This window comes from Solea senegalensis, linkage group LG12 (assembly GCF_019176455.1).
Source record: "Solea senegalensis isolate Sse05_10M linkage group LG12, IFAPA_SoseM_1, whole genome shotgun sequence".
Lineage (NCBI taxonomy): Eukaryota > Metazoa > Chordata > Actinopteri > Pleuronectiformes > Soleidae > Solea > Solea senegalensis.
In genome coordinates, this window is record NC_058032.1 from 2,862,240 (window position 1) to 2,875,653 (window position 13,414).

The 13,414-nt window shown below is 42.6% G+C and overlaps 1 protein-coding gene across 1 annotated transcript in view; it reads left to right on the forward strand.

Moving 5' to 3' along the window:
* The first annotated feature begins 2,491 nt into the window (after positions 1-2,491).
* Positions 2,492-13,414, forward strand: part of LOC122778750 (teneurin-3-like) — a 128,258-nt gene continuing 117,335 nt past the window's right edge. The window contains exons 1-2 of the mRNA XM_044040847.1: positions 2,492-2,539; positions 6,350-6,921. The gene's annotated coding sequence lies outside the window, so the exon portion shown is untranslated. The remainder of the gene's footprint in view (positions 2,540-6,349; positions 6,922-13,414) is intronic.

Below are 13,414 nucleotides of genomic sequence, written 5' to 3' on the forward strand. Positions count from 1 at the left end.
ACTTTATCAACAAAGTGGTCGGGATAATAGATGAGCAGAACGGCCCTTCTTTGACAGACGAACGCGGCGCTTTCGGCGCTTCATACCCTGCTTTAAAACTCGATATGTTAGAGGTGAGGACGTGTGCTAGATTCAGTCTTCAACGTGAGCGACCAAGATCTACTTTAAACTCATCGTGTGGATTGTATGAGGCGGATTCATAAGATGTACAGTGCTGCGCTATTAGATGTGTGTTAATGACTGTACAGTATAATTATTTCCTGATCACTTTATTGGAGCACATCCAGAAAATATGGGAAACGTGTAGGCTGTTCAAAAAAAAAACAAATTTTTCAGAATAAAAGTGTCAAGTATTTGCTGTGACTCACGCGGTGGTCTAATGATAAATTAGATACTAATACTAAATACTGATAATCACATGATTTGACAGACATAAAAACAACGAAATAGGTCCGACATGTGCACAGTACTGTATATAAAGATAAGAGGAAACAGTTTGTTTATGTTCCTGTAAATGAGAACATTATTTATTTGACATCATGTTCTATTGATAAAGATTTTTTGGGCAAAGTGGGGGAAAAAAAAATCAAGTTCAAGCTCATTTTCTCACAGATTTCTCTTCAAAAGCATGGAGTCAGGGCACACATGCAGTACGTACTTGGCCCACCAGGCGTCTGTGGCACACACTCACTGGTCTAATTTGTGCATGGTTGCAGGTGTAGGTGGATTGTTTGGTGTCAAAATGCTAAAACGGAGGCTTAAAAAAACCCATTGGTGAAGTCACGGCGCGTCGACCACTTGATGGAGACGCAGCGATCGTGATGTCTCGTAGCAGAACAGGTCTGAATTCAAACCTGCCAGTTGTCTGACACTCGGCTCTGTCGAGTCAGCATGTTCTCGGTGTTTCCTGCAGCCACTCCTGCTCCGTCCTATAGAGTCTGCGGATCAATGGGCGACTCTAAATTGCTCGTAGGTGTGACTGTTTGTGTGACTGCTTGTTTATTTGTGTCCACCCTGTGATAGATTGGGGGACCTGTCCAGATTGCACCGCGTCTCATGCCCAGTCAGTGGGGATTGGCTCCAGCTCACAACCCTCAAAGTATAACTGATGTATAGTTGGAATAAATAATAATAATAATAATAATAACAATACAAATAATAATAATAATGATAATAATAATAATATTTTTTAAAAAAAAGACAAATAGGGACAAATTAAAAGATTATTTCCCTATGACTGATCATCATTTTAGGTTTTGTTTCAGCATCACTCCTGTAGTGTCACATAAACGTTAATAGTGGAATGCTGCTGCTCCATCAGTGTGTTATCACCGTGTTCTCTAAACTGTATTTCCTCAGTGATATACTGTGTCCCTGTATAAGTGTGAAGTCATTTAAAATGGAAAGAGAATGTGCCCTCCTTTCTCTGTGCGCTGCCTGTTATGTCACTTAAACTGAGAGAGTTTTATCTGTGGACGCTCCTTCAAATTCACAAGGATATATGTATATATAAAAAAGAAAGATAAAATGACACTCGGCCTTTTTGATATTTTAATTTCCCCCCATTTCACACTTCGTTTTTTGCCACATAATGAAATTAATTACATGTTTTTATACTGGAAGCAGAAACTTTTACTACATAAACATCCAAGGTTTTCTTTTTTTTTTCATTTTAATGAGGTCTATTTGACCTTGTTCTATGAGACCATGTGTACACAGTGTACACTATCACCACAGCAATTCCAAAATGATAAAAGCTCTGTTTGTGATCTACCGGGTTGCTGCTTTTCTTTTTTTTTTAATTACCTTTCACTGGCCTGAAAAATTAGTTTTTTTGCTGTCTGGTGTTTCAGGGTTTTCTCTCCGTAGACTCGGTGGAGATGCGGCGTCCCACTACAATCAATAGACATGTTCAGCAAAATGGTGTCAGAAGGAAACCAAGGCCCTCCCATCTCGCTTCCAGGGTGTCCTCCGAGATTTGAAAGCCTGGCAGAGAGGCATCCATCCCTGTCCTCCTTTACACGAGGCGCCTGTGAAAGATTTCAGGTGTCTCAACAAACCGAGACTTGTTTGCCAAAGTGTGGACTTCCTGTATATATTATCAACAGTATAATAGTATGAAAGTATTTGTGTTTACCTTTGAACTTATTCGTATTCAAGTGATGTTTATGTTCTACAGGTGCAACGGGGTAAAGACGGGGTGGGGGGGCGGTTGAGGGTGCTTCACTAAAATCCTGGCCGGATAACTGAGGGTGAAGGCTGTTTTGTGCCTTTGGAAAGGGATTCATTTCCACATGAAAAGGTGAAGTTCTGTCCGATCCCTTTCTACATGTCATTTCGGTTTGCCGAGCACAATGCTTGACTCGAAAAGGCAATAGTGTTTTAACGTGTGCATATAATACACTGCACATTTACTGAGCACACAGCTATTGTCGCCCCCTGCTTTTTAGCAGACACTGGACAAGACGAGGCGCAGCTTTGGACGCATCACACTCGCTGTCTGACCCCTCGGGGACACATTCCTGCATACAGAGGAAAAGTAAGGGAGCGTATGCATAATTTGTCTCTGCCTCTCTCCTTTTTCTTTTTTTTTTATTACAATGTCCACAGGTCTCTCTGTCCCCATGGTGTGGCCCATCTGTTTTCTCTACTGATGCCATACATGTGTAAAACATAAGGAGCTGACGAGCGATATGGCCTTTTATTCTATGCTCTAGGGCTTCAGCGGTGAAGTTTCTGGTTCATGTTTTGTATATTCAGACACGCTCCCTGCAAGTGCGGCAAATAATAGGGTGTATGTCCCTGCATTTTAAATTTAAGTGACTAGCCCCGATGATAATCTACGAGGCTAAACAAAGGTGTTGCACTGCGGGATGTGTGAAGCGAGCGTCGCGTGGCCCAGCTGATAAAACAGTATCCTGTGAAAATCTGTCATTAGCCCATAATCTGTCTGCGGGCCATTTTGTTTGATATTTAACACATTTTTTCAAATCTCTCTCCATCTCATTTAAGTTTCCTTGATTTTTTTCATCTTCTTTTCATCATGTAAAACACAGTTGTTTACTTGGTGCAGCCACAACACACTCGCTGCTGTATAGTCTTTGAATTTAGATGTTGAAAGTGTCTGCTCTCCATTAGGGGGCACAGTTGACCTCATGGACAGGACCTGAGCGTGACTGGGAGAGACTGAAAGCCTCATTGAAGCTCGCACAAAAGCACGGAAATTTGCATCGAGGGTGAAAACTAAAGTCTAAAGAGTTGATGATTTATTTTTTTTCCCTTAAAAAGAATGAGGTAGTTTCTTTGGTTCAAGAAAGTGAAGGACAGCTAATTTGTCATTAACCCCCTGGTGGAGCAAACCTGAAAGAACCTTTGGCGTTAGAATATGTTGCTTAGTAACTAACTTCCACGACTCTGAAAAGCCTCCAACAATATTTCAGACAAGGGAAGAAAGTAGTTTGACTTGAAGAAGAGGGGAGCCGAGTGTTGGCTTCAGTAGCCCTTACATAGGAATTCATCTGGTTTTTTCATGTCCTTTCTTTCTTTCCCTCTCTTTTTTCATTGCCCTTGACGGAACATTGAATGGCAGAGCCGCAGATAGATTTTTGGGCAGTTGCCTTTCATGCAGATAATGCCATTTGATGGAGGCAAGTGTTTGATGTGCTGCGGGTACAATAAAAGAATCAGGCATCGAAGGCCAGCGCTGATTTTCGCTTGGAGAAAAGCTGTCGTCGGTGATAACTTCATCGCTGCATGTGGTCGGACGTGGGGTAAATTCAGGAAAGGGATTTAAAAAAAATAAAATAAAAAAAATTTGCCCAGTCAGAGCTGCATAGTTGGCCCCCTATTGAGCCATGGAGCCTGCAGACCATGGCTTGGAGGTCTGTGATCTACCACTGGCATTGTTAGACTTTCTCTCTTCTCTCTCCCTCAGAACCGAAATGACCCGGCCTTTCTAGCAGGATTAGTGGGCAGTTGCTTTTTCTAATTAATGGATTTTCTCTCTCTCTCTCTCTCTTCTAAATGCTGTCATTTGAAGCCTATCAGATATAGAGTCTCGTATGTTGTCTTCAATCACAAAGCTAATTCAGAGTAGATATAGTTCTGGTTTGAGGCCAAGAACGGTCCTAAGAGGTGCATGTGTACGGACTTATCTCTGGAGCTGGAGCTCGTCAAGATGGAGCTTTTTGCACTTAAAGAAATGAATCACTTTTGTCAGTAAATCAATCAATCAAACCCTTCAAAGTCTGCATGCACTTTGTCAGATATAACATTTCTTTTATGTACAGTGTGTAAGAATTAGTGACATCTAATGGCGTGAATGCAGATTGCAAACGGGAACTACGGTGGCCTTCGTATACCAGAAACTACTTAAAACAATGTGAGTGACAAGACACTATAGTTACAGTTTGGTTATGGTCAGAAAACTGTTGCTCCTTGTCCTGCTACAGCCACCAGGTGCGGACCTACAACATATGAGGCCCAATGAGGGAAAAACACAGTTTACCTCAATTAATTGTACATCATACAATAGCAGGCCAATTTAAGGAGCCATTTAAACCATATTAACGACAATAACACAGAAAATAAGTGCTAAATATGACCAGTGAAGTGAATTATATATCACTTTACATATAATAATAATAATAATAATAATAAACACCATCTCTGTGATCATACACTGAACCTTTAGGGGTTGATTGAACTGAAATTCTTTGCATACACGGCTGCACTGGCTCGAGTCCACTGCAGATGGCAAAAACAATACGACTCGAGCTTTATTCACTTGCCACTTTTTTGAGGCAGCGTTTTCATACCAACACTCGGGCCCATCTTGTTTATCAAACAGCTTAATTAACAGCTTGAGTAACCCTTAGCAGCGAGTGTTCTGCGAGAAATAACACATTTGTTTTGCATCAGTCTGCCTTCACATTTCCTTCCCCTTTGTCAGACTGGAGGTGAGAAAACTGGAGATTTCAGAGGTGGCCAATTATATGGCAGCAGAGGAGAAGAGGGAAACAGGCAGGAGGATGTTGTGCTTCACAGTAAATCCACCTCCACCTTATTTTATGTTTAAGGGGATAGTTCCTGTAGTATTATTATTATTTTTTTTACATTGTATACAGTAGAAAGCAGATGGAAGGCAGCAGGACACAATTTACACGTTGTTTTTATACGAATGGGGACAGCTGAGAACATTTGATGTAGCCCCATTAAAGAAGGCCTAACTGAAAAAAAACAAACCCTTAACTATGTAATTGTTCACAGCTTTTGCTTTACTATGCTGTCAGACACCTTTTTTTTAAAGTATAACAGCTGAGCTGCCGCTTCTTAACACAGTTAATAACAGTCTGTGCATGTAGGTAAAAGTGTATGTCGGAACAAATGCGGTGCAAATGAGAACGTTGCTGTCTGACAGCAAATGGAAATGTTCATGATGTAAAGTACGGTTTAAAAGCTAGTGATGTTTTTATTTTAGTTAGGCCTCCTAAAACATTGTGTTCTCTGTCCCTGTTCTTATCAGAAACCCACAGGAAAGTCGTGTTATATCTTTTTTTCTTTTCGTTTAAGAGACGGAATTTTATCTTTATTTTATGTGTTAAAGTAAAGGTTTATAATTTACTTATGCAGAGCTGGACCCAATCGCCGTTCTTAAGTGGACACCCCTTTAAAACGTGAAAAGACGTTTCTGCCCGGGCTTTAGTACGCAGTCCCATTTATCGTCTTTAATAAAGTGGATCCCAGTGTAGAAAGTTTGGAAATCACTGAAAAAAACGATGTGTAAATGAATGTTGGATATTATTTGTAATATTTGTTATTGTATATTTTTTCCAACGATATACAAACATATTCAATACAATTCAATTCCCATGATCCCTCGCTGCTTTCTGACATCATCTTTTGTGATGGTATTGATTGAGAGCCCCCTAGAGGAAGGAATTGCATGCTGTGGATTATTTATTTATATATATATATACATATCACTTTGACTTACTGAGTTATTTTCTTAATTTTAAGAATGAATTTTAAGAATGAGTTATTTCAGTTAAATTGGTCAAATAAGTTCATTCAAACTAAAGTTCTTGCTTGCTTTAATTGGTAATAAGTAATTAAGTAATAAAGTAAGTCATTCTTTAGTTTGTCAGCCATTTTTTTTTTTTAGTGAGCAAAAAAATAAAATAAAATAAAATTGTGCTCACACGTGCAGATGTTGCATGGGTGGAGGTCATCATTGACCCCTGATGATTTTCTTTTTATTTAATTGACCATCGCACCCTCTCTCTCTCTCTCTCTCTCTCTCTCTCTCTCGCTCTCTCGCTCTCTCTCTCTCACACACACACACACACAGGCAGAGGCGCTGATAGGCAGAGCAGTGGCGACGCTGAGGGAAGGAAGCGGCGGGATGCGCAGTTTATCAGCTGACAAGTGCGGCTCGGACAAAAGAGCAGCTGAGCGGCTGCTGAGCCTCCGCATCCTTTAAGCGCGTGACTTTTCTGTGACAAAACACTCACTCGCGCACACGCACATCCCGCAGAGGGGGAAGCATGTTATCATCAGTGGTGTTTTCCTCCTGGAAGAAGACAACTGTAGCCTACTGCTGTTGGAAGTATCCTGTGTGAGAGAGGAGGAGGAGAGGAAGAGGAAGAGGAGCCGCTGACTGGGAAGGAGACACGTTTTCCCCTTGTTTCCACACGGAGCTGGAAGCTGCAGCTCTCTGTCCACGACTGTTGCTCAACTGAGGGCTTTAGTGACACATGCGTGTGTGACAGTGTGTCCAGCTGCACGTGCGGTGATTGTCAGAGAGGAAGACGCGCGCGCTCTCCTGCTGCCCCGCTGCTGCTGCAGCAGCCTCCCGCAAGTTTGGACTAAAAAAACCACGCACCGCTGGAAGTTTATGTGTCGCTGAGAGGCTTCGAACAGGTCAGTTCCACGCTTTCATCATTCTGCATCTAAATGTGTGTCTCAGTCATTTAAAGATACTGCAGAATCAGAGGGTATTTTATTCAGTAGTGTGGGTCTGACATGGTTCGGCACGCTCTGTGGGTTAATATCCTGCAGGACTACACCTGGAGCCCCGCTTCCGTCCTCTCTCCCTCGCTTTCACCACATTTTGAGTCATGCACCCTGTGGATTTGGATGTCAAATTCCGTTTTTTAATGAGTACAAGTGCAGAACAAGATGTTAACACATCCAATACTGAGCAAGTATTGGGATAAGTTCAACACCCCGCCTCCCAAGATTTGGTTTGCAATCGTCTCTCATTATGTGCTGTGCACGGGATCATTTGTCATAACTTTGTGCATTCAAAGGTCTTTTTAAATGTCATCTGAGGAGGGAAATGTAGAAAAATGTCATCCACAGGGAAGATTTTTATTTTTTTCTACAGAAGTTCAATCTCCCTCTATGAATTTTTTTTCATAAATAAGTGATGACAATAAGAACCTAATCTGCCAAACCAGTCTCCATCACCTCTCACCATAATGTCCTCCTCTAGACCTCTGACCACCTGACACGGTGGGACGGGCTTTGCTCCAGAAGAGTGAATTTATCTTCACATAAAAGAGCATATAAAAACCCTGAAAGCCTTACATGGGCTGTGAATCACCTGCAGAGATGACCAGCTCACTCCAGTAATAATTCAAGTGCCGATGAGCTTACACACACACACACACACACACACATCTGCAGCCTCAGGTGCAGAAGGTGGTGAAACTTCATCAGAGCCTCTCAATGAATTTGTAAGAGGCCTCCAGGAAGGTTGTGTTTATACGTAGAATTTCGAAACCTCTCGAGTCTCATGAGCAGCCTGCAGAAACTTTTACCGCCACATTTTCTGCATACAGGCACAAACGCAGGTGCCCGAAAACCCGTAGATGTATAAAGCGATGTATAATATATGATTTGGAGGATTTTAGAAGCGATAATGTAGTAGGAAGTGCTGATTTCTTTTCTGATGTTCAGACGTCAGGTGGTGTAGGTGGTGGTGGTGTGTCTCCTCCTCTCTTTATTGTGTCTCTCAGCTACGACATGGTGCCTCGGAGTGATGTGATTTGTGACATACATCAGGCTAAACACAATCAGGCAAACAAGCATGTCCCTCGTCCCACAGTCGCCCATGAGGACATGTGTGTCGTTTATCCGGCTAAAGTGATGGATGGCTATTGTCCTTGCAGTGCTGGTGAGGAACTGCAGCATGTTGAGGCCATTTTCTGATTTATTTATTTATTTGTTTTCCTTCCATTTGGCTCAGACTTTAGATCTTCACCCCCCCATCTGTGTCTGAAATCATTACGCGCACTTCTATTATCGTATGAGCGTTTGAGATGTTGCTCAGCGTGAAGTGGCGAGTGTATTGTGGGGGAAAAAATATCTTCTTTCTTTTTTTTTTTTTAACAGAGATCAATATTCTCATCTCCAATCTTTAGCCTTTGGCTGTGTCTCGGGCCTCAGAAGGACATCAGCAACAAAAAAAAACAAAAAAAAAAAACCCAAAAATAAAATAAAGGACTTCCCATTAGAAGGGAAACAGTCTGTCTTCCTTGTGCCAGCCTGTAAAAGCATTACAGTGACACTTATTGGGTGATATTGAACATGTGGTTTTTCTAATAGGGCACAAGTGCTGTTTGCATTATCCTTGTTTTCCGAGACACTGATAATAATTTAATTTGACCGTGCTGAATGAGACGTCACAATCTGTGACGCTGACTCCTCTGGCGACTGCGGCACAATCCTGATAAATGAAGTGAGTCGTGTTCAGACTGTGGAGAAACACACCTGGAGTGAGATAGGACCCTGGTGAATGCTCACGTTTCTCTCAAGAAAAATAAATGTGTGTGTTCCATACACTGTGACCCTGTCGTGGTGCCTTAAACCTCACTGCCCTTTAATCCCACTAATCAAAGCAATAGACTACAATTTCTGATGCTGCAGGCGGCGTGAAATTCCCGAGATGATTTTTTTTCTCCTTCATTTTAACTACGTCTGCGGCTTAAAAGTCGTCAAAATTAATTCCAAAATATTTGAAGAACTGTGTACACAACGCCGCCACCGCTCGCTCCAATCCTTAAGTAATTTCCCCTTTCATTATTCCTGTGGAGAGTTTAATATTCTGTGTGATGAGAACTGCCTCCTTCAGGGATAATGTCGGCTCCAATACTGGCCCCCAAACACTTTTATAGATTGTTGGGGGACAATCAAGATGACTCGGTCTACCCTCGGTAAGAATGGCTCCTCTCAGATATCTCGCAGATATGGAGTGAGAGTCGATGCACAGACCGCGCGTGCCTTTATAATACAGTGTCGTATCACTTGTGGACGCCGACAGCCGCTCAGACGATGACCTTATGAATTAAAACAATTGATGTGGCAAACAGAACAGTGGCGCTGCCTGTGCCAACATGTCAGAGCAAACATGTGAAGGTTAATTCAGCCTGACAAACTACGCTCAGTTCCCCCGGCGCTCAACGGATCGGTTCCATGTCATATTTACTTTACATAATTACTGGCCCTCTAATCTGTTACTATTAACACACAGCCTGCCTGGCTATTGTCTGCCGCACTCTCCCTTCACCCGTGTTTCGCACCCGCTCTCGCTACATGTTCCCGTCTCCTCCCCCGAGACAAGCCAGACATCATGATAAATAGTTGCCATGGAAGTAAAGCATGCAGCGATGTGTTGAGGGTCGAGTTTTTTCATTTTTTTTTTTTAAAGAAATCTAAAGAAACCTGGATTTCAAAACCTCCATCAGACAACATGCTTGTTCACTGGCTTTCAATGACCCTGAGGTCAGAGGATTATTCGGGTTTGGTGCAGCAATGTAATACTTACAGCTAAGTTAACCCTCATGGCAATATGAAGAAGAAAAAAAGTTGCCAATTATTGCTGAAAGTCACCCTATAGGATTTTGGGGGGGGAAGGAGATTGCATGTTCTTGAAATGTGCTTAGTGTCGGAATATTTAGTGACAGGACTTGATGCATTACCATTGTAGTCCTTAACTACATTGTACCATGCATGAGGAAGAGAGCGAGGGGAGATGTGTATGGATGTGAGCACTTTGAGACTCTTCTTTTGAACCCTCACCTTTTTTGTTTTTCTTCCCAGTGTCTACATGTATAACAGGTTCATGTTTTTATTTCCTTATCCCCCACACCGATTGAATTAAAACACGGTTGCTTCAAAGAGTTTGAGTCACAGCTAAGATTGCAAATGGAGTTTTACATTAGGATGAAAATTGATACACATGGCATTTTCCATCTCGACTATCTACTCAGTATAATGTGATACCTGTCATTGCATGTTGATTGGAAGGGAGAGACGTGTCCTCGAGGGACCGGGTACTGGGCCCGCTCCGTGGCTGCTGCTGCAGACTCCCTGCGTGACCCCCATGTGTCGTGCATAACATAAAACGAGTCCTGCATCTCATCGCGTGCAAATGTGCTGCTGGATATGTGCAGCACATGCGTGGGAGTTCACGGACAAAACAGCCCAGCCGGTAATTGTTTATGATTAACTGGGAGCCATACTTCAGTGCATGAGTACGTTGGAATAACATAAAAATATAAAAAAAAGCTGACTTTCAAGCTTTGTCGGCTCTTGGTTTTTACTTCAAATAATTTACTGCTGCTGCTCTACGGCCAAAGGAGGCTGAGATGAAAGCCACCTGCGATTAGCCACAGGATGCTGTCCTGCTGGTCCGGCTCTGGGAGCAGCACCACTTCACACTGTTGTAACCTACAGATTAACATTTATGGCTCAGCGTGCACTGGCGGACTTTCTGGGTCAAGACCAAGTGGCAAGATTGAGGAGTCGGCCTGACTTTGTAATAGTACATCTCTCCACTGCGCTCCGGGCTGAGTGTGTTGCGATGAGAGCCAAACAGAAATGTGCTTAGCTCTGTCACAGGGAGAACAAAATAGAAATGCATTGTGCTCTCTGCTTGTGTAAATTGCCTTGAGTGAATTCCTGCGCGGTGTCGAGGTTCAGGCCCAGTGAAATACAGACAATATATCAGGAAATGTTACATATTTAAAGAGCGGTCCCTGGCAAACACTTTGTCACTAGCTACCATACACATGACCAAGTCTGCCACATAAATCATCATTATATACTGGTTTTTATGTCAGTTTATATTAAAATATTGATGGGAGGTAGTTTTCAGTTTGGCGTTGAAACACTTCTTCTTCCCTTTCATGTGCTTTAACTCACCAAAACTCTTTTTTTTGTGTGATTTCTTTGGCTATATTTGCAACAAAGCACTATTAGCCCAGCAGGAGGTTTCCTAGAATAGTGTCAACCTGCCAACAGCCTCGGATTTGGTCTTTTGTGGCCCTCGGACAGCCCAGTGGGAAGTTGGGCGTCAGCTAGGCTTGATGATGGAGCTTCTTGACGGCCTCAATAATTCAGTTGATGCAAGCTCTGTCGTGCTGAAAGCTGCAGGTCTTAGGGGGGCGACCGAGATGGAGGCGAGGAGGAGAGGCTGGTTCACATGGAAACCCAGTCAGCAACACTTCCTCTTTCTGTTTATTTTCAGCAGGGTGCAGAAGGGGGAAAAAAAAAGAAAAGAAATATTGAATATCAGACCATCGAGGAGTGTAAAACTGGCGCCTCGGAGTCACGGTAATGCTATACAGGTCAGCAATCTTTGACTTCCAGTGGAGAGTGGTGTACATTGCGGTCAGTTGCTACAGGGTACACGCTCTGGAAGTTTTACCTCTGGAAGTCAAGAAAGCAACGCGATGTTGGTGGATTTTCAGATTGATGTTTCTTTAATAAGGCTTGCAGTCGCTCAGTATTCTGATCGTGTGCCATCATGACCTACATACTCCTCAAAACGCTGACACCTAAAGAATGAAACCCTCCCGTTTGCGTATGCATTGTGTGGTTTGTGCGGCGCCACGTGAAACAGTGGATTATTCCGTATTATCAAGTGCAAAAAAAAATGGTCACATTCTTCTGATTTGATAGCATTAAAGAATTATTTTCCAGTCAGTAAAAAAGTTATGTGGCTGCATAGCAGTGAGAGCAAGCCAAAGTCACTGTCTGGTCAGACTTGATATTTTCTGGCAGCCACAGCAGCGCAGTAGTGTTGCATTCCAAATACAGTGTGGAAGCGTTCACTGATACCCACCGTAGCGCGTTTGCCGTGTCTCCTCCTGCACACGCTGAAATGGGGCGTGTTAGTTTGTTGTGCGCTTATGTGAGATGCATTCCAATGATACAACTGTGTCAGCACTTTTTCTGCATTCGATTTTGTATTATTTTATTTCTTTATCGTGCAGCCAGGTTTGTCCGCTCCCAGCATTTCAAATGTAGTTTGAGTGAGTAATGACTCTCACTCTTGCTCTCAGTGCTCTGGTGATTCACCCTCATCGTCGTGACACAATGACATCTCCAGATATCTGCATTAGACTGTTACGCAACACTTGCTTTTAATTGAGAGTGTGTAATTCTCCATAAAAAGGGCATTATTATTATTTCCTGATGCAAATAAATGCAGTTACCTGCAGTGCCTTAGCCTCAGGATTAGCTTATATTTCCCTTTGTTTACCAGAGTCATTGTGGATAGATATGATGCGAGTTTGGCTCTTCCGCTCGTCCTCCATGGCGTCGTGATTGCTCTGTAGCTTCATTACCATGCAGCGGTGGCATGCTTCAATTTAATTTATTTCCGTAACAATGGGTCCATCGTGGCTATGGCTGTAAATTGCCACAGGTCCGTGGAGCCGATTTTATTTCTGCACACCATGGAGTCGATTCATTATGAGTGAGCATTAGATGACGATTGTTGACACCGTCTTGCAAGATTCTCAATTAGCGCGATTGTGCATGCACATCAATACTTCCTTGGATCCCTCGTGCGAAATAGCGGCGCGGTGATACCAATTTGTGAAAGCTGCAAACTGTGGCCCTTTGAATTAAGAGCGCGTGGTGTAATCGGGAGTGTGATTTGGGAGGGAGCGCCTATTTTCGATAAGAGCTGGGTTCAATACCAGTAGCCTTGGATGGACTGCATGTGTGTGTGTGTGTGTGTGTGTGTGTGAAAGCGGTGAATAACCTGCTATTACCATTCGAGATAGAGGGAGATACTGCAGAAAGAAACAGCTTATGTTATATTCCAGTTGTCCATACCTTACAATTACATTTTAAAAAATGAATTTGGCTGTGTTTGCAGGTTTTTTTTCCTTCTTCTTCTTCTGCTTCTTCTTCCCTCGCGCTAAGGATTCAATGAATATATAACTCATACTGTCACTGGTGAAGGGTTATTTGTGGGATTTGTAAACACCCCTGCTCAGCTTATTATGTTGTATCCTGGCACTGGCAGTTGCTGTTTTTCATTATTCAATCCACACAGACAAAAAAAAAAAAAAGGAACAATAAAATGGTGAGGATTAGACGCTGACCGCTAAGATTT